The following is a 10972-nucleotide window of genomic DNA, read 5'->3' as shown; positions in this document are numbered from 1 at the left end:
TTGCTAAAAAACGCAAAGCAAAAAAGAATAACTGCCCTCTTGCCAACGTTAGCGCTGATGCCGCAGATGGGCCCTCTGCCCAAGCTAAGGTGCCTATCATTAACGTTCCTCCAAAAAGAGCCCGAGTCCAGCAGCCAGCAGTCCAGCAGCCAGCAGTCCAGGACCCGGTCCTCGTCGCCCTAGCCAACATCCAGTCGTCCATCGGCAGCATGGATGCCCGTCTCCAGCTTCTGGAGAACCGCTCGGATCCCATCCCAGTGTCTGCGATTCCGGGGCCTTCATCATCTCTGCTCTTCGGAACCTTCCACGCTCCGTCTACGTCACAGCCATGGTCACAGTCGACAGCCGGCGCACCTCCGGCGCTTCCGATTGACGTCACGCCGCTGAGATCCCTGGGATCTGCAGTCCCTGCAGCTCCAGCCGGAGTACCGTTCTTTCCGCCTGCGGCGGCTATTTCTCCACAGCTGAGAAGTCAGATCCTGGCAGGTAACGACATTAACTTGGTAAAAATTCTTCTGTGTTCAAATGAGACCTCTGACAGACGGGTGGTCGATTTCGGGGAGGTTTCAGTCATCCTGAAGGAAAGCGATCCGAGGCTGTCTAAAATCCTGACCATGGCTGAATTCAATGTGGCTTTCGGGGTGTTCAGGGACATTATATGTGAGGTGTACCCAGAACGTAGATTCGAGCTGGACACATATTTGGCGATCATTTCAGATCTGGCACTGTCTTATGGCGGCAGTCATTTCTATGAATACCACAAGTCTTTCTCTGCTAAGGCAGCCATGTACATTCAGAAATTCAACCAGAGATTAGACTGGGCCGTGGTGGATCTGGCTGTTATCAGCAGACTGTTCACAGGGCACCAAGCTCTCTCTTGCGCTGTGTGCGGGTCCTTTTCGCACACGTTGAGTCTCTGCCCCAGAACTGTGACTCAGTCCAGTGCTGTTAAAAAAGAATCTGGCGAGAAGGTGAATTCTAAGTTTAATAAATATAATAACGTGTCATCCATTCAGACACCGCTTTGTATAAACTTCAATGAGAATGTATGCAAATATATAAATTGTAAATATATGCATGCTTGCAGCTACTGCGGAGACGGACATGCCCGGTCCGCGTGTCCCCGCCGCAATCCCAGAGCCGTGCGAAAGAAGTAAAAAACATTAAACCTTCTACTCCAGTCAACGTTCCAGAACTGGGGAGAGCACTGGAAAAGCATCCAAATCGTTGTTTTGTCAATTATTTAATGACTGGTCTTGTTCAAGGGTTTTTTGCCGGGCTATGTTTTCTGCCTAAAATGTCTTATGTCTGTGATAATCTGCAATCTGCTATGAAGGAACCAGAAGTAGTCGATAAGCTGCTAGCTAAGGAAGTAGAGAAAGGCTACATGCTTGGGCCTTTCGATAGCCCCCCCTTTCCTAAATCCCGTATCAATCCTATCGGAATAGCAACTCGGAAGTACTCTGGTAAAAAGCGTTTAATCATAGATTTATCAGCTCCTCATGACAATAGTGCTCAAAGCATCAACAGCCTTATTCCTCTGGCGCCATTCTCTTTATTTTATGCAACTGTTGACAACGCGATCCAGTTCATTAAAAAGGCAGGTAAAGGTGCATGGCTAGGAAAGGCAGATATCACAGATGCATTTAAAGTCATGCCGCTCCATCCATCGCAGTGGCACCTTTTCGGTGTCAAATGGAGGGGAAAAATGTATTTTTCCGTCAGACTAACTTTCGGCTGTCGCAGTAGCCCCTGTATATTTAACACTCTGTCAGAAGCTCTTTGTTGGATTCTATTAAATAATTGTAAACTGCCATTAGTTCTTCATCTGCTAGATGATTTTTTAGTGGTAGATTTTCCCGAGTCCAATCCAGGTAGGTGTATCAACGCGCTGAAAGAGGTTTTTAACCGTTTAGGAGTTCCTCTTTCGGCGGAAAAAACTCAAGGTCCTCTGAAGGTGATTGAGTTTTTAGGCATTCGTTTAGATAGCAACATCATGCAGGCTTCCCTGCCTCAAGACAAACTAGTAAGAATTAGGCAAGTTATGAGATGTGCGCTGGAGGCGGTGGCATTGTCAAAAAGAGAATTATTATCGTTACTAGGCCACCTCAACTTTGCAATGAGGATTATTCCGCAAGGCAGATCTTTTATTTCCCGTTTATTAGACTTGTCTAAATCTGTAAATAACCTCCATGATCTTGTCACCTTAGATGAGGGCTGTAGGTCAGACTTAAAGTTCTGGTCTCTGCTATGCGACCAGTGGAACGGCATATCTTTTTTCTATAATGATCATGCGGAAACGTCAGTCGCCCTTAAATTCTATACTGATGCGGCTCCTTCCAATGGTTTTGGGGGTGTTTTCAATAATCAGTGGTTTGCAGACGTTTGGCCAAAAGAATTAATATCTCTTTCGGCAGATGTCCAATCTATTGCTCTGCTAGAAATGTATCCCATTGTTATAGCTTCCATTCTTTGGGGTAAGTTCTGGTCAAGGAAACAAATTGTCGTGTTTTGTGATAACGAGGCTACTGTTAACATTATTAATAAAGGGCGTTCTTCCATTCCTTTCATTAACAGGTTTGTTAGGAAATTAACATGGTCATGTGTGATGGGGAATTTCACTCTCCGTGCAGCGCACATTCCTGGGCTGGACAATAAAATTGCTGACTCTCTGTCACGTTTTAAATTTCAGGAGTTCCGAACCCTCTGCCCCCATGCTGCGCCTCAGGGCCTGCGTTGCCCAGCCTTCAATCAAACAGTGCTAGATTAAATAGCAATCTGCAGTCCTACATGAACTCTGCTGCTAGGTTCATGCGTCTCGGACTGGCAAAGTCTACAATAAAAATGTATGACTCCGCATGGTTCCACTTCACTTCCTTTTGTGCTGCTTTTTCTGTCCCAGTCATGCCTGTTAACATTTCCATGATATGTGCATTTATTGTCCACTGTTTTGAATCTCGTAAAATGCATCCATCTTCTATCAAAGCATCTGTAGCAGGTATTCAGTTTCATTTAAGATGTGCAGATCCATCAGCCTGTAGCCTGCTTGGAAACCCATCCATTCATCTCCTCTTCAACGGCCTAAAAAAAGAGTTTCCAGCAAGCCAGGATAAGCGCCTTCCATTCTCTCTTCCTTTAGTTCACAAACTGGTTTCTCACCTTAGGCAGGGGTGTTTCGGTCCTTATGTCGATACTTTATTAGAAACTGTATTCCTCACAGCCTTTTATGGATTTCTTAGGTGCGGGGAATTTACATCTAGCTCAAACACGTTTAACCCTCTTCACGATCTTTCCATGTCAGATGTCACGGTTTATGCAACCTATTACTCCATTTACCTTAAACACTCTAAAACTGACAGGGAACGTAAAGGATCTCATGTTGTCATATCGCAAACTAATACTGTGTTTTGTCCATTGATTTCTATGTCCCGATACCTCCAATGGCGTCGCCATGCCAGCCAGGATGAGCCTCTGTTCCTGACCGATAAAAGAGTGGTCATGGCCAGATCATGGTTCACCTCCCGTCTCCGTCTCCTCTGCCAACGGTGCGGCCTTCCCCCGGCACTGTACACCTCTCACTCCTTCCGCATCGGAGCTGCTACCTCCGCTGCTTCACTGGTCCCTGCAGCCACTCTGAAAGCGATGGGAAGATGGTCTTCCGCAGCATACGTACGTTATGTTCGCCCAGGAGTTAATGACATTCTCTCGGCTCAAAAAGCCATGGGCTCTGGCACCTGAGGAGACGGCTCATACATCGGATCTTTAAAATTAATAAATGTGTTAATATTGGAACACTTGGCTGGTTTCATTGCACTCATGGCTCAAGGTCGCAGGCTTGCTTCCTCCTATCTCATTGCACTCATGGCTCAAGGTCGCAGGCTTGCTTCCTCCTATCTCATTGCATTCATGCTCAGGGTCGCAGGCTTGCTTCCCCCTATCTGCAGCATTCATGCTGCTTGTTCTTAAAAATGGTTCACTTATGATAGAATGACCTTCGGTGTAAGCATACATCTATTTAATTGAAAGGTCGGCAGTGGCATACTGCCACACATAGGTAATTCACTTAATTATAGTATGGGCCTCTTTTGAGTTACTCGGTGTATCTCTTTTTAAGGTGACCCGAGGTCCGCAGCATGCTGCTGCTACACATAGCTTCTATAGTCTGGCTGATGCATTCGCATGGGCGGTTCATGCTTGGCGTTGTCGAGTTCCGTTGTTTGGGGATTCTGCTTGCGCTCCCTGCTCGGCGTAGCATGCTGCTGAGCCGAGTTCAGGGAGAATTAAATTAATTAAATATTAAATTAAATATTAAATTAATTCTAAGAGCGGAGTCTTCAACGCCAAACATAATTGTATGCATGATATTCATTTATGCAATAAATGGTTAATTCTATGACTTGAGTGTTCTTGAATGAAATGAAGCCTGCGTTAGTTCATTCAAGACATGATGTCATAGTCGACGCCCCAGCTGTACCAGCTGACAGCCTCTGTTTGGTTCACCGTTTAACCAATTCTCCAATCACAGTCATTCTCACAACAAGGCGGTCCGTTTAAATAGGGCAGCCTTTCACTCACTGATCTGTTCCCCACCTTACTGGATCCTGGCGGATCGTGCGGCTGCTGGCAAACGCTTGCCACCTCCACCCCAACCTCCACCTTTTAGATCAAATGCAAATGCTATCATGTATTGTAGCTCTGGAGTCTGCATGGCTCAAAAAATGAACATGTTTCCATGTCTTGCTTTTAGGCTCCCTCTTAATTTCTATGGTTTAAATGTATCTGGAATATTTTATTCCCATGGGGGATTCTGCTTGCGCTCCCTGCTCGGCGTAGCATGCTGCTGAGCCGAGTTCAGGGAGAATTAAATTAATTAAATATTAAATTAAATATTAAATTAATTCTAAGAGCGGAGTCTTCAACGCCAAACATAATTGTATGCATGATATTCATTTATGCAATAAATGGTTAATTCTATGACTTGAGTGTTCTTGAATGAACTCTAAATATGGCTAAAAAAGGGGGAAAAAAACCCTCAAATTTTTTTCGGCGGCGCCCTTGCGGGCACCACCGAATGCGCCTCCCCTTGCTGGACCTCCCCTATTTCGGAACCCTGGTTACGGCCCTGATTAGGACTACTCTTATTTTACTATAGATGGCACTGTTGGACACATTAAAGCCACACCTCCTAATCTGATCTGTAGTTTCTCTGGCCTCAGACTTGGTTTAGACTGAGTGATAGTATTAGTGACACATCTAGACTTTGGCAGTGAAGTTATGATGTTGGCACAGACATCAGCCTCAGATCAGATCACAGCAGGACTGAAGTCTGTTCGTGTTTCTCGACAGATGAACACACAAAGTCTGAGTTGACCAGGATCCAGGACATAATACACATATTTTATACATGAACCATGTGGAATTGTGTTGTGTGACTCTATGACTGTATGATTTTATATGATTTATATGGTCATTCCAATTGTATTTGATGCTTTGAAATCTGAATGGGTGTACACTAGAAGGACCAGAATTCCATAACTAGAATGACTGTAAGTGGTCATTTTGACCACTAGATTCCAAACTCTATAATAATCTCTCATGATAAATACCCAATTGAGAGATTAATGTAGTTATTGTGTTAAGATATCTTTTGAAAAGACGAAATAACACCAAAATGTGCATTTTAACAAGTTTAAAGAAGTTGCAGATGTGCATTTTAACAAGTTGAAGGAAGTGCCAGAATTCCATAACTACTAGGGCGTAAGTGGTCATTTTGACCACTAGATTCCAAACTCTATAATAATCTCTCATGATAAATACCCAATTGAGAGATTAATGCATTTATTGATATTGTTAAGATATATAAAAAAAAAAGATAAAACAACACCAACATGTGAAAATATAGACAAAGAAATAGATCTAGAACTCAGTGAGATCAAAATGACCGCCTATGGTCTTTCGGTAAAAACTGATCAAATGTTCTTTGCCTTTTGTGTAATTCATATAAAAAAACTATGTTAAATGACAATACAGACACTTTTAGGAAAAGCCAGGTACCAGCAGCATTGTATTTTTGTATTCAACAAAGTGAAAATGATTTATATGAAGTCTTTCCAATTGTATTTGATGCTTGGGAATCTGAATGATAGGGTTAAGTGTGCTATTTCTATTTCTGGCCAAAATGAACCTTTTCTAAGATGATGTTGATGAGGACATTATGATGTCATGTTTGACATGTATTATTAGTGCTGCCAGATTGTGGAGTGCCAGAGTGCTACAGACGTTACACTATCTATGAGGACTCGACGCTGCAGTGGTGCAGCGGCCTGCTGCGCCCTGCCGCGACCTCCCGGAGTAATTAGGGTGAATTCCCCCCTCCCTTTTTCACCAGCAGCTGCATTGCACAAAAGAGCCGCCAGGTGGCACGTGTGAGCACTGAGCAGTCTCTACAGGCGGAAGTCACCCGAACAGTGGTTTCTGCTGTGTCTGTCTACTGACTTTGACAGCCTGTGCCAGTGCCATTGCAGTTTATCCTCCATACCAATGGACGGAGCAAACATTTCCAACTTTGAAGCAACTCAAAGACAGAAATCGTGACTTCAAGGTGAGTGAGTTTGAATTCATGTTAAGGTTAACGTAAATTGACATGTTTCACAATTTAACAAATGCAGAGGTCTGCCCAGCATAACATTGTAAAACGTTAGTTTTAGTTTGAGAAGGCTGGCTTTGCTCCGTTTGGCAAAATGAGCAGAGTTGAACGGACAAAACATCCAGTTCCTATGGAATACAGTTGATCTTAATGGATTATATTGATGCCGAATTGTCAAGAAGACTATCTACATATGACAACTTTTAACTGGTGTTTCTAGAGTTGAGTTTTTACAGAGAGAAGTACTGTTGATATGCTATATTTCTTAAAGGGGCTTTGGTGGAGAAGCGTGGCCATTTTCCCCTCTCTCTTGAGAGAGAGAGAGAGAGAGAGAGAAAGAGAGAGAGAGAGGGGAAATGGCTGCGCTAACTTCAATACATTTGGCTGAAAGACATTTTAACCACTCTTAGTGAAAAAAAATATATATATATTAAAAAAATAAAAAAAATAAATAAAAAAAAAATACATAAATACATACATAAATAAATAAATAAATAAATAAATAAATAAATAAATAAATAAATAAATAAATCACAATTGTCAATTGACAATTGTCCCACTAGGCCTATATTGAGATACAAAACCCTTAAATTTCAGAAGAAGAATTTCTGTATTTTTCACCCTAGACCCTCTTTTTATTGATAACTAAGTAATGTGAACAGACATTTTTGAAATTGGTGCAGTATTGACCAAGATCACTTCAGTTGGCAGTCACTTTTCCCACATGCCCCTATACTGCATTACAATACAATGCTTTATTGTACCTTGAGGGAAATTTGTTTTCACAGCTTGCACTCCAGCCTCACATAAATACATAAATACATAAATATGTAAATACATAGATACATACAGTACATACATACATACAGTAGCTACATACTGTACACACACACACACACACACACACACACACACACACACACACACATACATTACATACATACTGTATGAATTGAATTGTGGGTTGTGGATGTTAGCATGGTGAAGAAGCAGGGTGAGCAGTAGAGTAGGATGGGTTGGATGTTAGCATGGTGAAGAAGCAGGGTGAGCAGTAGAACAGGATGGGTTGGATGTTAGCATGGTGAAGATGCAGGGTGAGCAGTAGAGCAGGAGGGGTTGGATGATGCTTTTATACAGTAGTGACAGAAGGTGAGGAGCGACAGAGGCTCTTATATAGTTTGCTTATGGCAGAGAGTCTTTGCTGGCTGTGTTTTTGGATGTCAGTGGTGTGTTGATCAAAACTGAGTTTATTGTCCAGGGTGAGCCGGAGATATTTGAAGCAGTTAACCAGTTCAACAGTTTCATTATTGATGCATGTGTATGGTGTGAGCTGGGGTTTGTGATGATCATTTCCTCTGTCTTGACAACAATGATTGAGCTGGAGGTAGTTCAAGCAGGGGAGACTAGAGACCAAAGAATGAATAAAATAATATGTATTACAATAAAGTGAATCATGCATTACAGAAAGTATGATGAGAATAAGGTATTGTTATTAGTCTTTGGCGGTTAGACACCGCAGGGAGATCTTGAGAGAGCTGCATCAGCCCAAAGCAGCATCCAGATATATCCCCCTGAGGAGTCTAGATACTGGTGGTGCTGGTGATCTCCTTCTGAGACTCATGATGAGACTCTTCCGACTGGAGAATCTGATAGGTCTGCGATGACCGGGAGGAGAGGGTGAGGAGGAGGGTGCGAGACTGACAGCAGCGGTGTTGAGAGACTGAATGAGACAGAAAAACAGATTTAAGGAGACCGCTGCCAAGCGATTGGCTTACGATGGGGGTGAGAAGCAATGTGATAGGCTTACACTGGAGGAGTGTGGGGTGAGAGGTGATGTGAGCAGTGAGGTGACACTATGGTTGAAAGAGACTAGGCAGCAAACAGGTGATTATTCAATTGAAACCCGGAAATTGACATCTTATTTTGAGCTTGTGAGTAGATTGAAGGGTGGGGAAATAAGTAGTGAACTAAGGAAGTGTAAAATGCATATTATAGTTTTCCAGACTGAACTTACTTTAGAACCACATTTATCTGTGCACCATTGTGTGAAGTGGGATATGGAGTGCTGGTAGGCTGTAACAGAGTTATTGTTGTTGAGGAGTGCAGGTATGGCCGTGTCGTCAGAGTATTTGATGCATGTATGTGATGATGGGTGAGGGGCTGGTGCAGTCGTTGGTGGAGAGTATGTACAGGAAAGGGCACAGCACACAGCGCTGCAGGGCAGTGTTGGTGATGAAGATGGAAGATGTTACTGTACCCCAGGGGTTCACAACCTTTTTTGGCTCGTGACCCTACTTTGACGTCACACAAATCTAGGGACCCCAGACATTCAAATTCCGGTGCACCATCGATAATATCATCAGTGATATTGTCAGTGATGTCACACACTATGCTTCTTTCCCCCTGCAGAATTCTGACTTTAATCTGAGAATTCTGACTTTAATCTCAAAAGTTTAACCTTTTTTACTGCCTAGTATCTATAGAGCACCGCAGGAATGAGTCCAGAAGTAGCACTTGGGTTCGTCAGCAGAAGGTCTCTGGGGATTTAACATGGGGACTTAGCTTAAATGCATCAAATAAGGTCTGTTGTTAACAAAAGTTTATGGGCGTGGTCATTTGTGTTCAGCAAGATAATCTTCACATCACTGTAATCTGGACACTCACGGCGTCCCCACAACCCACCTTCACTCAGTGTTTAACTAACCTTTTCTCTGTGTTTGAGTAGAAGAAGTAGTTTGTGGAAAATTCGAGTTGTGTTGTCCCCACAAAGCCTGTTTTTGGTTTCAAGATGTGTGAATGCATACACAGCATGGCCTGGAAGCACAAAATATTTTACTATGAATTTGACGTTTTCTTTATTAGAAGTCTTGTGCATCAAATTGGCCATTTGTTTCTTATATTTTCATAATCTAAGATAGTGTCCTTGTCAATATGTGTTTACAGACAGACATCGATGCAGCTGATCCCATGGAGGACTCACAACCTCTCCTGCCAAAGACACAGATCGGTGATGTAACTGGTCCCAACAAGCCTCTGCCACAGGTACATTCATGTTTATGTGGTCAAAGGTCAAGGTCACTGTGACCTCACAAACGCCATTTTCAAGCTCAGTAATGTTATATCTCAGAACACCTTGACGGCATTTCTTCACATTTGGCTCAAACACCAAAGTCTGGACAGACATGCATGTTGACTGCTCACTTGTTGGTGGAGGCATATATCCGCCGTGCGGTCGTTCTAGTTTCTCTTTCAAGTCTTGTGCATATTGGCATGCATCTCATCTTAGAGATTTTGTCTGAACAAGTCATCAATCTAATTGTGTGTGAGTGTTTACATCAAATTGGCAATTTTTTTCTTATATTTTCATAATCTAAGATATTGTCCTTAATATGTGTTTACAGACAGACGGCGATGCAGCTACTCCCATGGAGGACTCACAACCTCTGCTGCCTAAGACACAGATCGGTGATGTAAGTGGTCCCAACAACCCTCTGCCACAGGTACATTCATGTTTATCCCTTCAGATTGTATTCTAGAGTCTGTCATGCTTAATGATAGTCAAATATTTCAGACAAATGTTAACCTTCAGAGGGATTTTCTTCTTGGTGGGCCACTTTTATGGCTTTTGAAATGTTTACTGAACAGTGTTAAATGTTTACTTACTGAACAGTGTTAAATGTTTACTGAACAGTGTTAAATGTTTACTGAACAGTGTTAAATGTTTACTGAACAGTGTTAAAAAAACACATTGATGTTTCAAAGTCATAAAAGTGGCCCACGTGTGTGAAAATTATATTGCTGACCACAAATGACCACGCCCATAAACTTTTGTTAGCCACAGACCTTATTTGATGCATTTAGGCCAGGCATGTCTGAAGTCCGGCCCTGGGGCCACAGATTTTAAGTGGCCCTCGGCTTGTCTCTCAAAATATACTGTATGTGGCCCTCTATAGTATTGGTTAATCAAGCAAGTTCAATTAGCATTTTTTCCCTTCACCTAATGATGACAGCACCATCATACAGTTTGTACAGGAACCAAGTAGGAACAGCACAGGCAGAACTAATGTTTTCAGATGGTAAACAAAATATTTAGAGTACATTTGTAGGCCTATGTGATTTTTGATTTAAAAAATGTATAACCCATATGATGCGAGAAGCACCTACACAACCCCCCCTCGCGCCCCCCCCCCCTTCCCCGGCATTTTCACAAGATTTCTGCCTACAAAAATATGTCATCCCTGCTGTACTCTATACATTCAGGCGGTGTCTCGTCATAGACGCATGGTCAATGGGTCAGCATGGGGGAAATCCTCCCCTTCTCCCATT

General features: G+C 42.7%; 1 long non-coding RNA gene across 1 annotated transcript; it reads left to right on the top strand.

Annotated features, from left to right (window-relative positions):
- The first annotated feature begins 6510 nt into the window (after nucleotides 1-6510).
- On the top strand, nucleotides 6511-10094 carry LOC310789407. Its single transcript, XR_014553333.1, has 3 exons — nucleotides 6511-6601; nucleotides 9590-9688; nucleotides 10048-10094. It is a non-coding gene; the product is annotated as an uncharacterized lncRNA (long non-coding RNA).
- Nucleotides 10095-10972: the final 878 nt, after the last annotated feature.

Source organism: Poromitra crassiceps (genome assembly GCF_964638095.1).
Source record: "Poromitra crassiceps genome assembly, chromosome: 14".
In the NCBI taxonomy this organism is placed as follows: Eukaryota; Metazoa; Chordata; class Actinopteri; order Beryciformes; family Melamphaidae; genus Poromitra; species Poromitra crassiceps.
Note: the sequence above shows the minus strand (reverse complement) of the source record. Positions and strands in the feature narration are given on the sequence as shown.